Source organism: Vulpes vulpes, chromosome 7, assembly GCF_048418805.1.
Source record: "Vulpes vulpes isolate BD-2025 chromosome 7, VulVul3, whole genome shotgun sequence".
Taxonomy (NCBI): domain Eukaryota; kingdom Metazoa; phylum Chordata; class Mammalia; order Carnivora; family Canidae; genus Vulpes; species Vulpes vulpes.
In genome coordinates, this window is record NC_132786.1 from 30515082 (window position 1) to 30535499 (window position 20418).

Consider the following 20418-nt stretch of genomic DNA (forward strand, 5'->3'; position numbering starts at 1 on the left):
TTTATGTAAAGAAATAATGACAATTTCCCAAATCTAGAGAGGAAAATGTACATAAATCCAAAAGAATTCTAAGTATACTGAACATAAGGAGGTCTTCAAAAGACACATTACAAATCAATTGTCAAAACTCAGTCACACAGAATTTTGAAAGTGTAAGAGAAAAGCAACTCATCACATACAAGGGAAGCCAATAAGACTATAAGTAGATTACTCAACAGAAACCTTGCAGAGCAGGAGAAAATGGGATAATATTTTCAATGTGCTGGAAAAAAAATACTAACCAAGAATAGTATATCCAGGGATGCATGCATGGCTCTATCAGTTAAGCGTCCAACTCTTGATTTCAGCTCAGGTCATGATCTCAAGATCATGACATCAATACGTGTGTCAGGCTCTGAGCTCATTGAGGAGTCTCCTAGAGATTCTCTCTTTCTCCCTCTCCTGCTGACCCTCCCCCACCACACACACACTCTCTCTCTCTCTCTCTCTCTAAAATAAATTAGAAATAAATCTTTAAAAATAGAAAATAATACTATATCCAACAAAGCTATCCTTCAGTAATGAAAAAGAGATGACTTTTCCAGATAAACAAATCTAAGGGAGTTCATGTGTCTTACAAAAACTACTAAAGAGAGGTCTTCAAGTAGAAATGAAAAAATTCTAATTAGCAATATGAAAACATATAGAAGTATTAAAATCACTGGTGAAAGTAAGTTATAGTTAAATTCAGAATACTCCCACTACTCTAATAGTTGATGCATAAAGTTTTAACTCTAGTATAAAAATTAAAAGACAGAAGTATTAAAAATAATTAGAGCTATAATAATTTGTTCATGGATACAAACTATAAAAGGATATAATATATTAAATCAATAGCATAAAATGGGGGGAAGAGTTTTTGTATGAGATCAAAATTAGTTGTCATCACCTTAAAATAGAATGTTATAATTATAAATTATGTCTTGTGTGAGGCTTGTGGTAATCACCTACAGATACACACATAAATATCTATAGTGAATATACAAAATATAAAGAGAAATTAATCAAAGCATACTACCACATAAAAATAATCAAATCACAAAGTAAGACACTAAAAAAAGGAAAAATAGGATTAAAGAACTACAAAAGGGCAGCCCTGGTGGCTCAGCAGTTTAGCGCCACCTTCAGCCCAGGGCGTGATCCTGGAGACCCTGGATCTAGTCCCACGTCCGTCCGGCTCCCTGCGTGGAGCCTGCTTCTCCTTCTGCCTGTATCTCTGCCTCTCTCTCTCTCTCTCTCTCTCTCTCTCATGAATAAATAAAATCTTTATAAAAAAACTACCAAAAAACAATACTATGGCAATAGCAAATCCTCCCTTAAATTTAAAGTAAATAAATCATAATAAAAAGATACATAGTAAGCAGATTAATTAAAACAAGATCAAACTATATGCTACCTAAGAGATCCAGTTAAATCTCTAGGACACACATAAACTGAAAGTGAAGGGATAGAAAACATAGTCCATGCAAATAGCAACCATATATAGCAGGGAGGGCTAAATTTATGTCATTATAAAATAGACTTCAAGTCAAAAACAGTCACAAGAGACTTATTATATAATGATAAAGAAGTCAGTTCATTAAGAGGATATAACAACTGCAAATATACATGCACCCAGCATCAGAACACCTAAATATACAAATATTGACAGAACTAAAAAGAGTAGGCAATTTCATCACTCTACTTTCGGTATTGGCTAGATCATCCAAAAAGTAAAATCTGTACCGGATTAGTGGGCTTGAACAACACTATAGACCTAATGGACGTAACAAAAAATGCAGAATGTTCCATCCAACAGCAGCAGAATACAAATTTTCCTCAAGTGCACAAGGAACATTCTCCAGGGTAGATCATAGGTTAGGCCAAAAGAAAAAGCCCTAACAAATTTAAGAAGACTGAAATTATGCCAAGATTTCTTTTCTAATCACAATGATGTTAACTAGAAATAATTGCAGAAAAAAATCACAAATATGTGGAAATTAAACAACCTACTCCCAAACAAATAATGTATTGAAGTAGAAATCAAACGGAATCAAAAAAATTTCAAGACATGAAAAATTGAAATATAACAATTCAAAAACTAAGGAATGCATTAAATGCAATTCTGAAAAAAAAATGTTCACAGTGACAAACATCAACAATAAAAAGAAGGAAAATCTTAATTAAACAACTTAACACGTCAAGGAACTAGAAACAGAGCAAACTAAGTTCAAAGTTACCAGAAAAAAAAAAACAAATAAAATTTAAAACAAAAATAAATAAAATAGAGATGAGAGAAACAATAGAACACATCAGGGAAACTGCAAGCTGGTTTTTGTAAAGACAAAATTGATAAACCTTTTGCTAAACTAAGAAAAAAAGAGAAGATTCATAGAAATTATAAATGAAAGAGGTGACACTACAACAAATATCACAGAAATTCAAAAGAACACAAGAGAGACTACAATTATATATATACTACATAACAAATCATATAATTTAGAAGAAAGAGATAAATTCCTAGAAATCATTTACCAAGATTGAATCATGAAAAAAATAGAAAAATCTGAACAAATCAATAATGAGTAAAGAGATCAAATCAGTTATCAGTTAAAAATTTCCCAACATAGAAAAGCCCAGGATCAGATGGCTTCACAGATGAATTCTTCTAAACATTTAAGGAATACTAAATGTTAATCCTTTTCCATCTCTGCCAAAAAATTGAATAGGAAAAAAACTTCCAAACTCATCTTATGAAGCCAGAATTATCCTAATACCAAAGTCAGACAAATATACTATATGAAAAGAAAACTAAATGCCAGTATAATTTTAACCTGATGAACGTAAATATAATAATTCTCAATAAAATACTAGCAAACTGATTTCAATAGCACATTAAAAAGTATCATACATCATGACCAATTGAGATTTATGACTAAGATTCCAGGATGTTTGAACATATACCATTCAATAAATGTGATATATCACATTAAAAAAGCAAAGATAAAAATGTGATGAACTATATGTTGGCTAATTGAATTTAAATAAAAAATAATATGATCATCTCACTAGATATAAAAAAAGCATTTGACAGAATTCAACATAGTTTCATTATAAAAATTATCAACAACTAGGTATAGAAGGAATGTACTTCAACATAATAAGAGCCATACATAACAAGCCCTTGGCTAGTAAGACAAAACTGCCCCCTCTCATCTTTTTTTTTTAAGATTTTTTTAAAATTTATTTATTCATGAGAGACACAGAGAGAGAGACAGAGACAGAGACACAGGCTGAGGGAGAAGCAGGCTCCTTGCAGGGAGTTTGACGTGGGACTTGATCTCAAGTCTCCAGGATCAGGCCCTGGGCTGAAGGCAGCGCTAAACCACTGAGCCACCCGGGCTGCCCTCTCTCATAACTCTTATTTAGATTAGTACTGAAAGTCCAAGTCACAGGAATTAGGCAAGAGAAAAAAAAAAAAAAGGCATCCAAATTGGAAGAGAATTCAAGTTGTCTCTGCAGATGAGATTATCCTATATAAAGGAAACTCTATAAAGACTTTACAAAAAAAAAAAAAAAATGAATTCAGTAAAGTCCCAAGATACAAAATAAAAATATAAAAATCAGTTTTTTCATACTAAGAATGTGCTATCTACAAAATAATTAAGGGAAAAAAATCCCACTTACAACATGAAGCAAAAAGAGTAAAATTCTTAGGAATAAAATTAATCAAGGAAGTAAAAGATCTGGATCCTGAAAAATATAAAACACTGATGAAAAATTCATGAGGACACAAATAACTGGAAAGATATCCTTTGCTGGCTTTGCTTTGTATCCTTTTGTTGTAATAATGCATAGTGATACGTATGCTATATGCTGAATTCTCTGAGTCCTACTGATTCATTAAACCTGGGGATAGTACCAGGGGACCTCTGACAAAGAGGAAAATTGTTGTCTTAACAATACTGTCTTTCATTCCATTCACATGGAACATTTTACTATGTATTTAGATTTTTAATTTTTCTCAGCAATGTTTTGTTATGTATATGTTTTACATTACTTTTATTAAATGTGTTCCTAAGTACTTTTCTATGCCATTGTGAATGAAATTGTTTTCCTAATTTAATTTTCAGATTATTCACTTCTATTATTATAGAAATACAGTTCATTTTTGTATAGTTGTGTATCCTGTGACTTTGACTAACTCATTTATTTAAAAGGTGTTTTTGGTAGATTCTTTAGGATTATTTACATACGAGGTCATTTCATCTGCAAACAAGGAGAATTAGTTGCACTTCTCTTCCAAATTTGATGACTTTATTTCATTTTCTTACTTGACTGTACTCTCTGGAATCTCTAGTACAATGTTTTAATAGAAGTGATGAGAGCCTACATCCTTGCTTTGTTTCTGATTTTAGGGGGAAACACTCAGACTTTTGTCATTAGTGTGTTAGCTCTAGATTTTTCACAGATGCTCTCCACCAGGTTATGTTCTTTCCCATTTCTAATTTGTTAGTAATTTTATAACGAGTAGGTTCTGTTTCTGCATCTTTTGAGATTAGCAAGTGTTTTCTTTTCCTTTGATTAATATGGTGTGTTATATTAATTAAACCAACTTTATATTACAAAGATAAATCCCTCTTGGTCATGCTGTTTAATCTTTTTCATATGTTTCTTGATTCTGCTTGTAACTTTTTTAGAATTTTTGCATCCATATTCATGAGGTATATTAGTCTACAGTTTAATGTGATGTCTTTGGTAACCAGGTGATAATATCTTCAGAAAATGAAAGATTTTTTTCTCATATTTTCAGGAAGAGATTGTGGAGTATTGGTGCTCTTTCTTTTTTTTAAGTGTTTGATAGAATTCACCAATAAACTCACCTGGACCTGAGCTTTTCTTTGTGGGAAGATTTTAAGTTACTGATTCAGTTTCTTTACTTCTCCATTCAGATTTTCTACTTTTTTCTTAAGTCAGTTTGGTAATTTGTGTCTTCCTATTTTATCTAAATTGTCTAATTTGCTGGATATGGCAGGCCAGCAGATTTCCTTATAATTTTTTAAAATTAGGTACTATTAGTACTGATTCTCCGCTTACATTTCTGTGAAACCTCTTTTTCATAGTCTAGGTAAATGTTTATCCAATTTTATTTATTTTTCTCAAAGAACCAATTTTGGTTTCTCTGATTTCCTTTCAACTTTATTTCCTTCCTTATATTTGCCTTGAATTTAATTTGCTCTTCTGTTCATAGACTTTCAAGGCACAAGATTACACTATTGATTTATTTCATATTTTCTAATATAAGTATCTATAAGTAAAAATTTCCCTCCAAGCACTGCTTTACCTTTATGCCATGTTTTAATATGTTGTTTTTTAGTTTTCATTCAGTTCAAAGTATTTCTAATGTCCTTGTGATTTCTTCTTTGACACATTGATTATGGAGAAATATATTTACTTTCTAAAATTTGTAGATTAAATTTCCTTTATTTGTTGATTTTTTATTTTATTGATATCAGAAAATATACTTAGTATTATTTTAGTTTTTTAAAATATACTAAGCCTAGTTTTATAGCCTAGCATATGGTCCATCCTCAAAGATGTTCAATGTGTGCTTGTAAAGTCTATATATTCTGCTGTTGCTGGATGGAGGATTCTTTAGTGTAAATTTGGTTAAGTTGTTTGACAGTGTGATATAAGTATTCTATATCAATGATTTTTAGTCTGGTTGTGGGAGGCCATAAGCCAGAAGACCCAGCAAAGCTACACTCAGATTTCTGACCCACAGAAACTATGAGGGAAAATGTGTATTTTAATTTGGGGGGTAATATATTATGCAGTAATAGATAAATAATATAACATAACCATACAGATTCTGACTCTTGCCTGCCACTCTGACCTTGTCTATCATAGTACAGGTTTTCAAAAAAACAGAGCACAAAGCAAAACTTATATCCTAATGCTTCATTAAGGTTTGGGAGCCCAAGTAGACCAAAGCAAAACAAATACAAGATGGTTGGTGCATTAGTAAGCTAGCCAAAGCTTTGCCAAAGATAAGTAGTTGCTGTCTCCAGAAAGAGCATATGAAACATTGCATCTCAAAAAATCTACCATTCAAATTAAGCAGAAAACCATTGCCAAGCATACCTGGGTATAGTCACATAGACTCAGTCCAGGAGACCATGTTCTATAGCAAATCGAGTAGTTACTTGATCATATCGTATATGAATTCTTCATTTTTACAAAGTTATTTACCAGAGTTTTATTTTATTGTCTTTAAAACAGAAGCCAGTTTACAAAATGTCTGATTTGTCCACCATGTTCTAGAAACCTGTATAATATAACTACCTTGCCTAACTATGGTTTGAATTGGCATTTATAATAAAGAAGCCATATTTTGGAAGTAAATGCTAATTAGGCACTTTTGTCTTTTAATCAGTATCAATGAGCAGAAAAACATGTTTGAACAATTCTGGAAAGACATGGATACTAGGTCCGATACACTATTTCTTTATCGGTCATTAAATTGTAAGAGCATAACAAGCCATTTTTCTTCTTCCTTGATTCATTTCCCATTCTCAGAATCTTTCTATTAATTTTCTTTTGTTTGAATCCTCTACACCAATACTTCTATTTGTCACTGAGGTATTAGATCGAATGTCATGCCTTACAGAGCTATTTCTAAAATACACCCTCACTCAGTCTTTATTCTTTTGCCCTAATTCATTTTTAAATCACTTCATCACTATCTGAAATTATCTTTTAAATATTTGTTTGTTTAAGTATTAATCTTCTGTAATACCCCTCAGTATGGGGTAAAATATTTTCTGAAATAGTGAGTAAACAATTTCAAGCTGAAAATAAACTGTAAATGAGTATCTGCTCCTTATGTCAACCTTTTATTTCATCTAAATTTCACTGAGTTTTTATTTGTATCTTTTGTTTGTTGTTTTCTCCACACTTTGTTACTGCACATTAGTTTTAAGGATATGAACAAAGAAGAGTGGTGTCTAGCTGCCACATTTAACTGAATTACACCAATTTTTCTTTGATATTAAGAAAACTTAATATTTCCAGTACCATCTTTTTTCTATTTTTCCTTCTGGTCTAATCCTTACATTTGGCTCTACCTGCTTAATATTTGTCCTCCAACTCTATGATTCATTTGAGGGACAGAAATTTAGGTATTCACTAAGATTAGTGTTGATTTCATGCATAAGTTGCAAATGTAGTTTATCTGTAATATTTCATATACCATCAATTTTATTGCTCTCAGTTCTCTTCTTATAACATTGCCTTAATTCAAAGAGGTCAACCCTTATAATTTTTTGAGAATGACAGTTTCCTGAAACTGCTTCTGTATCCTACAACTTAGTTTTAAAAGCATATCCAAAGAATGATGTCACAAGATGGCAGAATAAGAATCCTCTACTCATATTTCCATTCAGCAATAATACATGACAGCAATCCACAGACAAAAGTGTCTCCAGCAAAGCTCTGTAATCCAGGTAGGAGACACCAAAACCCAGGTGAACTTTAAGTCTGAGGAAACCCAATTTGAAAAGTTGGGTGAGTTGGGTGAGTTGCCCTCACCCAGGCAGCTACTTGCTGACTCAACTAAACCCAGAAATAGCTCTATACCTGAAGACTTGTCTCAGCCACAAGCGGCAATGATCCTGCTATAAGTATCATATGCCAAGGTACCCAGGAGTCACATCCACCCATGCATGAGTAAGAAGCACACAAACCTTAATCCCAGATGTACACCCTCAAATTGCCCCAGAATCAGCTGTGGTCCAGGAGTACCTGGAGGTAAGCACCACACACTTAGTTTGACTATTTTGAAAGGGTCCTGTGACTAGGATCCAGCTCCTACCAGCAACAGCCTGAGAACCATCCTGCTGATAGAGGGATTTGACAGGAGACACTCTCATCTGTACCAAAGATTCAGAACAGGCCCTATATTTAGCTCCAGCCCCTCTCCCAGTCCCCAAACAATCTTGCCAGTCAAGGAACTTCACAGGAAACATTCCCAATTGTGTTGGAAGCCAAAAAAGAGCTCCATATTATGTGGTAGTCCCCTCCCAGCCTCAATCCACTAAGAGTCCTGCCAACAAAGGGACCTGTCAGGAAACACTTCTGTCTATACTCCCAGAAATCCGGAAAAACTTCTATATTTGACTCTAATCCCCTCACAGCTGCAGTCCATCAGTATTCCTGCTGGATGAGAAAATCAGCAGGATACACTCCTGTATGTACTCTTGGAGATCCAGAAATGACCCAATTGTCAGCTTCATTCCCCACAAGCCATAGCTGTCCTCCCAACACAAGGACCCAGCAGAATATATTCTAGACTGTGCCTAAGAAGATCCTGAAATGGCTGAAAACTTGGATCTAGCCCCATTATCAGCCATTATCAGAGAGTTCTCCAGCCTACTCAGGGACCTGGCAGGAGACATGCCCACCTGTGCCTCCAGAGCTAGGCCCCCAGACTTCAATCCTGGTCATGGGCCCTGAAAGAGCACAGGAACACAGTTCCAGCCATTCAAAGCCATGGTCAGGGCTATCTTTGCCCACAAAGGATCCATCAAGTGATCTGGCAGGAGCCCTCCTGGGAACCTAGTGGGAGTCACACCCATGCTCACAACTGGTAATAAGATGCTGTGTGAGCCTCCAATTATGGGCCCTAAAGCATACCCTTATTCCACCGTCATCCTACTGAACAAAGTACTAGAGGAAATCCCATATAGGGATCAAATAGGACCATGCCCACCCAAGCCCAAGGTTAATAAGCTCAATAACTACAGATCTCACTACAGACCCAGCAACAGTCTTGTAAAATGGCTCTAACCCATCAACTGTCAATTCTGGAGTTAATCCCATCAGCCTAGGAATTGACAGATCTTTACCTGCAGAAAGCATTCTATAGAGACTGCAAGAGTTGTTTACTCTTTTAGACACACAGATATCAACTAAGGCTACATGGATCACAAAGAATCAGGCAACTATGACACCATAAAAAGAAACTGATCAAGCTAGAGTAACCAACCACAAAAAAATGGAGATCTGAAAAAATGGAGATCCATGAGTTGCTTCACAAAAATTCAAAATAATCATCTTAAAGAAACTCAATGAAATGCAAGAGAACACATATAGATAACCGAACAAAATCAGGAAAACATGTAAGAATAAAATGAATAAAGAAATAGAAAACATTAAAGAGACCTAAACAGAAATCCTCAAGTTGAAGAAAATAACAGAAATAAAAAATTCATTAAAGGGCTTCAACATAAGAATCAATCATGTGGAAGAAAGAATAAGTGAACTTGAATACTATTGACTTGAAATTAGCCAGTTACGTGGGCAAAAAGAAAAAAAAAGTGAAGAAAGCCTACATGAATTATGAGACAATATAAGCAAATTAAATTCATATTTTGAGAGTCCCTGAAGGAGAAAGAAGAGAGAAAGTAGAAAGATTTTTTAAAGAATAATAGATAAAAATTTCCCAAATCTTGAATAGGTATAGAAAGGCAGGAACAGAAAGCTAAAATGACTCAAGCAAGAACAATCTAAGAAGATTGCCCAAGACAAATTATAATTAAAATGTGAAAAGTCAAAGGAAAACTTTTGAAGCAAAAATTGAAAAGAAAAATTACACATATGGGAATCCATATAAGGTTATCAGGAGATTTCTGTGCAAAAAAAAAAAAAAAAATGTAAACGAGGAGACAGTGAGGTGCTAAATTTAAAATGCCAAAAGAAAAAAACATGCCGGATAAGAAAACTATACATGGCAAAACTGTCCTTCAGAAATTAAGAGAGTTAAAGACATTCTCAGATAAACAGAAGCTAAGTGAGCTCATCACCTCTTGACCTGTCTTATAAGAAATCTCTAGGGATTTCATCAAAATTAAATGAAAGGACACTAACTTATAAAAACATATAAAAGTACAAAACTCACTGGTAAATGTAAAAACAGACTCATATTCAGAATATCTTACTACTGTAATGGTAGAAAAATATTTTTATCTGTAGTACAAAAGCTAAAAGACTTGTAAAAGTAAAGTAAAAAGTTATATATTATAAATACTGTTACAACGATTTGTTAGAGGATGCACAATATAAAAAGATGCAAAGTGTGATGTCAATAGCACAAAATGTGGAGAATTAAATGAGAATTAGAAATGTAAAGCTTGGGATCCCTGGGTGGCGCAGCGGTTTGGCGCCTGCCTTTAGCCCAGGGCGCGATCCTGGAGACCCGGGATCGAATCCCACGTCGGGCTTCCGGTGCATGGAGCCTGCTTCTCCCTCTGCCTGTGTCTCTGCCTCTCTCTCTCTCTCTCTCTCTGTGTGACTATCATAAATAATAAATAAAAATTAAAAAAAAAAAAAAAGAAATGTAAAGCTTGGGGAGGGGCAATATGGCGGAAGAGTAGGGTCTCCAAGTCACCTGTCCTCATCAAATTACCTAGAAAACCATCCAATCATCCTGAAAATCTACGAATTCGGCCTGAGATTTAAAGAGAGACCAGCTGGAACGCTACAGTGAGAAGAGTTCGCGCTTCTATCAAGGTAGAAAGACGGGGAAAAAGAAATAAAGACACAAAAGGCCTCCAAGGGGGAGGGGCCCCGAGGAGCCGGGCCGAGGCCGGGGCGAGTGTCCCCAGGACAGGAGAGCCCCGTCCCGGAGGAGCAGGAGCTGCACCGACCTTCCCCGCGGAAAGGGGCTCCCGGGGAATTGGAGCAGGATCCCCAGAAAGGCGGGGACGCCCTCGGGCTCCCTGGGACAGTAACAGAGGAACTGCGCCCCGGGAGATGCGCCGAGCTCCCTAAGGGCTGCAGCGCTCGGCGGGACCCGGAGCAGCTCGGAGGGGCTCGGGCGGCGGCTCCGCGGAGGGGGCTGCGCGGCTCCGGGAACAGCTCGGAAGGGCTCGGGCTGCGGCTCCGCGGAGGGGGCTGCACTGCCGGGAGCGCGAATCCAACAGCGCAGGCTCCGGAGCACAGGGCGCCGGGGACACAGCCCAGGATCCAGCCTCCCCCAGGGACAGGCAGAGGCCGGGAGGGCCCAGGACAGCAAGGACGCTCCTGCCTGGAGCTGAGCAGATCAGTGGCCCCGCCTGGGAGCCCCCAGGCCCTGCAGACGGAGAGCCCCGGAGTTACTGCGGGGGCTGACTCCAGAGTCCCAGAGCTGCCCCCGCCACTGTGGCTTCCTCCCGGGGCCTCACGGGGTGAACAACCCCCACTGAGCCCTGCACCAGGCAGGGGCAGAGCAGCTCCCCCAAGTGCTAACACCTGAGAATCAGCACAGCAGGCCCCTCCCCCCAGAAGACCAGCGAGACGGACCAGTTCCAGGCGAAGTCAAGGGACTTAGAGTATACAGAATCGGAAGATACTCCCCCGTGTTTTGTTTTTTTGTTTTTGTTTTGTTTTGCTTTTGTTTTGTTTTGTGCTTTTTTTTCTTTCTTTCTTCTTGATTTCTGATTGCTTCCCCCACCCCACCCCCCCTTTTTTTTTCTTTTTTCTCCTTTCTCTTTCTCTTTTGCTTCTCTTTTTCCCCTTTTTTTCTTCTTTCTCTTTTTTCTTTTTCTCTTTTCTTTCCTTCTCTCTCTTTTTTCCTTTTCCCAATACAACTTGTTTTTGGCCACTCTGCACTGAGCAAAATGACTAGAAGGAAAACCTCACCTCAAAAAAAAAAGAATCGGAAACAGCCCTCTCTCCCACAGAGTTACAAAATCTGGATTACAATTCAATGTCAGAAAGCCAATTCAGAAGCACTATTATACAGCTACTGGTGGCTCTAGAAAAAACCATAAAGGACTCAAGAGACTTCATGACTGCAGAATTTAGATCTAATCAGGCAGAAATTAAAAATCAATTAAATGAGATGCAATCCAAGCTAGAAGTCCTAACGACGAGGCTTAACGAGGTGGAAGAACCAGTGAGTGACATAGAAGACAAGTTGATGGCAAAGAGGGAAACTGAGGAAAAAGAGACAGGCAATTAAAAGACCATGAGGATAGATTAAGGGAAATAAATGACAGCCTGAGGAAGAAAAACCTACGTTTAATTGGGGTTCCTGAGGGCGCCGAAAGGGACAGAGGGCCAGAATATGTATTTGAACAAATCCTAGCTGAAAACTTTCCGAATCTGGGAAGGGAAACAGGCATTCAGATCCAGGAAATAGAGAGATCCCCCCCTAAAATCAACAAAAACCGTTCAACACCTCGACATTTAATAGTGAAGCTTGCAAATTCCAAAGATAAGGAGAAGATTCTTAAAGCAGCAAGAGAAAAAAAGTCCCTGACTTTTATGGGGAGGAATATTAGGGTAACAGCACACCTCTCCACAGAGACTGGCAGGCCAGAAAGGGCTGGCAGGATATATTCAGGGTCCTAAATGAAAAGAACATGCAACCAAGAATACTTTATCCAGCAAGGCTTTCATTCAAAATGGAAGGAGAGATAAAGAGCTTCCAAGACAGGCAGGAACTGAAAGAATATGTAACCTCCAAACCAGCTCTGCAAGAAATTTTAAGGGGGACTCTTAAAATTCCCCTTTAAGAAGAAGTTCAGTGGAACAATCCACAAAAACAAGGACTGAATAGATATGATGACACTAAACTCATATCTCTCAATAGTAACTCTGAACGTGAATGGGCTTAATGACCCCATCAAAAGGCGCAGGGTTTCAGACAGGATAAAAAAGCAGGACCCATCTATTTGCTGTCTACAAGAGACTCATTTTAGACAGAAGGACACCTACAACCTGAAAATAAAAGGTTGGAGAACCATTTACCATTCAAATGGTCCTCAAAAGAAAGCAGGGGTTGCCATCCTTATATCAGATAAATTAAAATTTACCCCGAAGACTATAGTGAGAGATGAAGAGGGACACTATCTCATACTCAAAAGATCTATCCAACAAGAGGACTTAACAATCCTCAATATATATGCCCCGAATGTGGGAGCTGCCAAATATTTAAACCAATTAATAACCAAACTGAAGAAATACTTTGATAATAATACACTTATACTTGGTGACTTCAATCAAGCTCTCTCTATACTACATAGGTCTTCTAAGCACAACATATCCAAAGAAACGAGAGCTTTAAATGATACACTGGACCAGATGGATTTCACAGATATCTACAGAACTTTACATCCAAATTCAACTGAATACACATTCTTCTCAAGTGCACATGGAACTTTCTCCAGAATAGACCACATACTGGGTCACAAATCGGGTCTGAACCGATACCAAAAGATCGGGATAGTCCCCTGTATATTCTCAGACCATAATGCCTTGAAATTAGAACTCAATCACAACAAGAAGTTTGGAAGGACCTCAAACACGTGGAGGTTAAGGACCATCCTGCTAAAAGATGAAAAGGTCAACCAGGAAATTAAGGAAGAATTAAAAAGATTCTTGGAAACTAATGAGAATGAAGATACAACCGTTCAAAATCTTTGGGATGCAGCAAAAGCAGTCCTGAGGGGGAAATACATCGCAATACAAGCATCCATTCAAAAACTGGAAAGAACTCAAATACAAAAGCTCACCTTACACATAAAGGAACTAGAGAAAAAGCAACAAATATACCCCACCCCCAGCAGAAGAAGACAGTTAATTAAAATTCGAGCAGAACTAAATGATATCGAGACCAAAAGAACTCTGGAACAGATCAACAGAACCAGGAGTTGGTTCTTTGAAAGAATTAATAAGATAGATAAACCATTAGCCAACCTTATTAAAAAGAAGAGAGAGAAGACTCAAATTAATAAAATCATGAATGAGAAAGGAGAGATCACTACCAACACCAAGGAAATACAAACGATTTTAAAAACATATTATGAACAGCTATACGCCAATAAATTAGGAAATCTAGAAGAAATGGACGCATTCCTGGAAAGCCACAAACTACCAAAACTGGAGCAGGAAGAAATAGAAAACCTGAACAGGCCAATAACCAGGGAGGAAATTGAAGCAGTCATCAACAACCTCCCAAGACACAAGAGTCCAGGGCCAGATGGCTTCCCAGGGGAATTCTATCAAACGATTAAAGAAGAAATCATACCTATTTTACTAAAGCTGTTTGGAAAGATAGAAAGAGATGGAGTACTTCCAAATTCGTTCTATGAGGCCAGGATCACCTTAATTCCGAAACCAGACAAAGACCCCACCAAAAAGGAGAATTACAGACCAATATCCCTGATGAACATGGATGCAAAAATTCTCAACAAGATACTAGCCAATAGGATCCAACAACACATTAAGAAAATTATTCACCATGACCAAGTAGGATTTATCCCCGGGACACAAGGCTGGTTCAACACTCGTAAAACCATCAATGTGATTCATCATATCAGCAAGAGAAAAACCAAGAACTATGTGATACTCTCATTAGATGTAGAGAAAGCATTTGACAAAATACAGCATCCATTCCTGATCAAAACCCTTCAGAGTGTTGGGATAGAGGGAACTTTCCTCGACATCTTAAAAGCCATTTACGAAAAGCCCACAGCAAATATCATTCTCAGTGGGGAAGCACTGGGAGCCTTTCCCCTAAGATCAGGAACAAGACAGGGATGTCCACTCTCACCACTGCTGTTCAACATAGTTCTGGAAGTCCTCGCCTCAGCAATCAGGCAACAAAAAGACATTAAAGGCATTCAAATAGGCAAAGAAGAAGTCAAACTCTCCCTCTTCGCCAATGACATGATATTCTACATAGAAAACCCAAAAGCCTCCACCCCAAGATTGCTAGAACTCATTCAGCAATTTGGTAGCATGGCAGGATACAAAATCAATGCCCAGAAATCAATGGCATTTCTATACACTAACAATGAGACTGAAGAAAGAGAAATTAAGGAGTCAATCCCATTTACAATTGCACCCAAAAGCATAAGATACCTAAGAATAAACCTAACCAAAGAGGTAAAAGATCTATACCCTAAAAACTATAGAACACTTCTGAAAGAAATTGAGGAAGACACAAAGAGATGGAAAAATATTCCATGCTCATGGATTGGCAGAATTAATATTGTAAAAATGTCAATGTTACCCAGGGCAATTTACACGTTTAATGCAATCCCTATCAAAATACCATGGACTTTCTTCAGAGAGTTAGAACAAATTATTTTAAGATTTGTGTGGAATCAGAAAAGACCCCGAATAGCCAGGGGAATTTTAAAAAAGAAAACCATAGCTGGGGGCATCACAATGCCAGATTTCAGGTTGTACTACAAAGCTGTGGTCATCAAGACAGTGTGGTACTGGCACAAAAACAGACACGTAGATCAATGGAACAGAATAGAGAACCCAGAAATAGACCCTGAAATGTATGGTCAACTAATATTTGATAAAGGAGGAAAGACTGTCCATTGGAAGAAAGACAGTCTCTTCAATAAATGGTGCTGGGAAAATTGGACATCCACATGCAGAAGAATGAAACTGGACCACTCTCTTTCACCATACACAAAGATAAACCCAAAATGGATGAGAGATCTAAATGTGAGACAAGAGTCCATCAAAATCATAGCAGAGAACACAGGCAACACCCTTTTTGAACTCGGCCACAGTAACTTCTTGCAAGATACATCCACGAAGGCAAAAGAAACAAAAGCAAAAATGAACTAGTGGGACTTCATCAAGATAAGAAGCTTTTGCACAGCAAAGGATACAGTCAACAAAACTAAAAGACAACCTACAGAATGGGAGAAGATATTTGCAAATGACGTACCAGATAAAGGGCTAGTTTCCAAAATCTATAAAGAACTTATTAAACTCAACACCAAAGAAACAAACAATCCAATCATGAAATGGGCAAAAGACATGAAGAGAAATCTCACAGAGGAAGACACCGACATGGCCAACATGCACATGAGAAAATGCTCTGCATCACTTGCCATCAGGGAAATACAAATCAAAACCACAATGAGATACCACCTCACACCAGTGAGAATGGGGAAAATTAACAAGGCAGGAAACAACAAATGTTGGAGAGGATGCGGAGAAAAGGGAACCCTCTTACACTGTTGGTGGGAATGTGAACTGGTGCAGCCACTCTGGAAAACTGTGTGGAGGTTCCTCAAAGAGTTAAAAATAGACCTGCCCTACGACCCAGCAATTGCACTGTTGGGGATTTACCCCAAAGATTCAGATGCAATGAGACGTCAGGACACCTGCACCCCGATGTTTCTATCAGCAATGGCCACAATAGCCAAACTGTGGAAGGAGCCTCGGTGTCCATCGAAAGATGAATGGATAAAAAAGATGTGGTTTATGTATACAATGGAATATTACTCAGCAATTAGAAACGACAAATACCCACCATTTGCTTCAACGTGGATGGAACTGGAGGGTATCATGCTGAGTGAAATAAGTCAATCGGAGAAGGACAAACAGTGCCTGGTGCTGCCCATACTCCCCCTGGACCATCCCTGCCCTCACACAAACCAGTCAATGATGCTGAGGAACATTCAGTAGCCATCAAACAAGAAACACTCCGAGGAAACCAATGAGTAGCACTTTCCCATCTTTGCCTCAGGAACTCTGCCTCCTGCTAACTTACATTGGTCTTCAGATACAAGCAAAGTTCAAATCTGTTTGATTTCATAATGATCCACTTCAACTTGAAATGATAGGATTAGAGCCTGGATTTTATAGTGTAGTTTACTTTTTCATAAAATGTGTTACTGAAACTTCTGTTGTTGTTGTTGTTGTTGTTGTTGCTATGTGTCAAATTGCCTACTGCTGTAGTAAACAACCCACATGAACTGAAAAAAAAAAAAAAAGAAATGTAAAGCTTTAGTATGTGATTGAAGATAGGTAATTATCAGCTTAAAACAGACTATTATAAGTAATGGAGATTAAGGAGTGCACTCGTGATGAGCATCAGGTGTTGTATGGAAGTTTTGAATCACTATATGTATACCTGAAACTAAGATTACACTGTATTTTAACTAAATGGGAATTTAAATTAAAAATTTTAAAAATAAAAATAAAACTACCTTATACTCTGACAATTGCACTATTTACTATTATTGTATTTACCCAAAGAAAACAAAAACACTAATTTAAAGGGATACATGCACCCAGATGTTTATAGCAGCACTATTTACAATAGCCAAGATATGGAAGTAGCCTAACTGTCCACTGATTGATGAATGGGTAAAGAAGATGTGGTATATATATATGCAATGGAATATTATTCAGCCATTAAAAAGAATGAAATATTGCCATTGCAATCACTTGGATGGAGCTGGAGTATAATACTAAGTGAAATAAATCAGACAGAGGAAGACAAATACCATATGATTTCACTCATATGTGGGCCTTAGGAAATAAAACAAATAAGCAACGAGAAAAAATGAGAGACAGAGAGTCAAATCAAGAAAAAGATTTTTAATTATGGAGAACAAGTTGATGGTTATCAGAGGGAAGGTAGGTGAGGCAAGGGGTTAAATATGTGATGGAAATTAAGGAGTTAACTTACTGTGATGACCACAGGGAGAAATATGGAACTACTGGAATACTGAATTATTATATTGTATACCTAAAATTAATATAACACTGTATGTTAAGTAACTAGAATTAAAAACTTAAAAAATAGGGATGCCTGAGTGGCTCAGTGGTTGAACATCTGACTTCAGCTCAGAGCATGATTCCAAGGTCCTGGGTTCAAGTACCACATTGGGCTCCCCACAAGGAGCCTGCTTCTCCCTCTATGTCTCTGCCTCTCTCTATGTCTCTCATGAATAAATAAATACAATCTTTTAAAAAAACTTATAAAATAGACTATTGTATCTATAAAATGTTTTGTGTAAGCCTTATGATGATCACAATGAAGAAAGAGAAACAAATTAAAGCACACCACTACCAAAAAAATAAATCACAAAGAAAGACAAGAGAAGAATGAAGAGAAAGAGAACACAAAAAAATAAAACCAGGAAATGATTAACAAAATGGCAATGAAAGTTCTTAACTATCAGTGATTACTTTAAACATAAATGGATTTTCTCTAACCAAAAGACAGAGTGGAAAATGTATAAAAAGCAAGATCCAATAATAAACTGGCTATAAGAAGCTGAATTTACCTTTAAGGACATTTTTATGCTGAAAATAAAGGAAAGGAAAAAATATTCAATACAAATGGTAACCAAAAGACAGCAGGGTTTGCTATTCTTAAATCAGATAAAATAGACTTGCAATCAAATCAGTCACATACACACACACACACACACACTTGCACACAAACACACACACACACAAAAACAAGAAAAATGAATATAACACTTGTTTTAACTATATATACACCAAATATTGGAGTACCTAAAAACTTAAGTAATATTGACAGACTGAAGGGATATATAGACAGCAATTCAATAATAGTAAAGGACATCAATACCCTACTATTAACATTGGATAGATCAATGAGAAATTGAATCGGGAAGAAAATGGCAGGCCTGAATAAAACTATAGACCAAATGGACCTTCCAACTGGAACAAAATACACATTCTCCTCAAACACACATGGAACATTCTCTGGGATAAAACATATGTTGGTCCACAAAGCAAGTTTTATGAAATTTAAGGGAATTGAAATAAAATCTAATATCATTTCCATGCACAATGGTATAAAACCTTAAAAAAAAGCAGAAAAATGCACAAAATCTGCAACTTAACATCATACTCCTGAACAACCAATGGACCAAAGAAGGAAAAACAAAATCAGAAAAGCATCTTGAAATAAACAAAAATAAAACAAAACAAAAAACATTACCAAAACATACGGGATATAGCAAAAGTAGTTCTAAGTTTACAGCAATAAATGTCTACATTAAAAAAAAAATCTCAAATAACCTAACTTTATCCCCAAAGAAAGTAAAAAAGGAAAACAAACTTAGTCCCAAGTTAGTATAAGGGAGGAAATAACAAAGACCAGGCAGAAATACATGGAACAGACCAAAGAGCCAAACGGGGAAAAAAATCAATTAAACCAGGAGTTGGGTTTTGAAAAGATTTTTAAAAAGGCAAATCTTAAAAAAAATAAATAAATAAAAAAGGCAAATCTTTAGCTAGACTAACAAAGAAAAAGTGATAGGACTCAATAAAATAAAATTATAAAAGAAAGAGGAGACACTAAAATTGATATAATAGAAATGCAAAGTATCATAAGAGGCAACTATAACAATTATCTACCTACCAACTGCATAACCCTTTAGTAGAAATGAATAAATTCCTAGAGACAGACAACCTAGCAAGACTGAATCATGAAGAAATGGAAAACTTCAGCAAACCAATCACAACTAAAGGGACTGAATTTATTATTAAACCTTCTAACAAAGAAAAGACCAGAAGTAGATGGTTTCACAGGGGAATTCTATGAGATATTTAAAGAATTAATGCTTATATTTCTGACTCCCAAAAATTAAAAATGAGGGAACACTCCCAAACTCATTTTATAAGGCCAACTTTACTCTGATACCAAAGACAGGTAAGGATACTACAAGAAAAGAAAATTACAGGCCAATATCCCTGATGAATACAGATGCAAACTTTCTCAACAAAATACTAACACACCAAATTCAACAGCACATTAAAAGTATCATATGCCAAGATCAAGTGAGATGTATTCCTGGCATGCAAGTATGATTCAACCAGAAATCAATGTGCATAATACACCCCATTAATAGAAGTAGGGGTAAAACTCATATAACCCTCCAAAGTGATGCAGGAAAAAAATCTGACAAAATGCAACACACTTTTATGACAAAAGCTTTCAACAGTTTTGGTATAGAACAAACATATATCAATATAATAAAGGCTATATATGACAAACTTGAACTAATGATTTTCAATAGTGAAAAACTGAAATCTTCCTATGAGATCAAAAATAAGACAAAGTTCTCCATTCTTACCACTTAATAAAGCATTAGAAGTCCTAGTAAGAGCAAATAGGCAAGAAAAAAGAATTAAAAGTCATCCAAATCAGAAAACAAGAAATAAAACTGTGGGGGAAATGGAAAGATGTTGGTTAAGGGTGCAAATTTTCAGCAATAAAATGAATCAGTCTGGGGATCTAACGTACAGCATAGTGACTAAAGTTAATAATATATTATTTACTTGAAAGTTTCTTACTAAATGTTAAGTGTTCTTTCTATGTAAAGTGGTGGATGTTTTAACCTTATTGCAATCATTTAAAAATATATACTTATATGAAATCATTACATTGTACACCTTAAATTTACACAATGTTATATGTCAATTTATCTCAATAAATCTTGGGAAAAAATTTAAAGATAAAAGCTTATTCATTCTCCAATCTTATGGACATCTGCCATTTGCCTTTTTCAGAAGTTTCTTTTTTCTTTAGGATTCCAGTTAATTGTTCCGGTGTAGGTA

The 20418-nt window shown here is 36.4% G+C and overlaps 1 protein-coding gene across 1 annotated transcript in view; it reads right to left on the bottom strand.

Annotated features, from left to right (window-relative positions):
• LOC112916315 (disintegrin and metalloproteinase domain-containing protein 5-like) overlaps positions 1 to 20418 on the bottom strand; it is a 135207-nt gene that overhangs the window by 62829 nt on the left and 51960 nt on the right. The gene's annotated exons all lie outside the window — the stretch shown is intronic.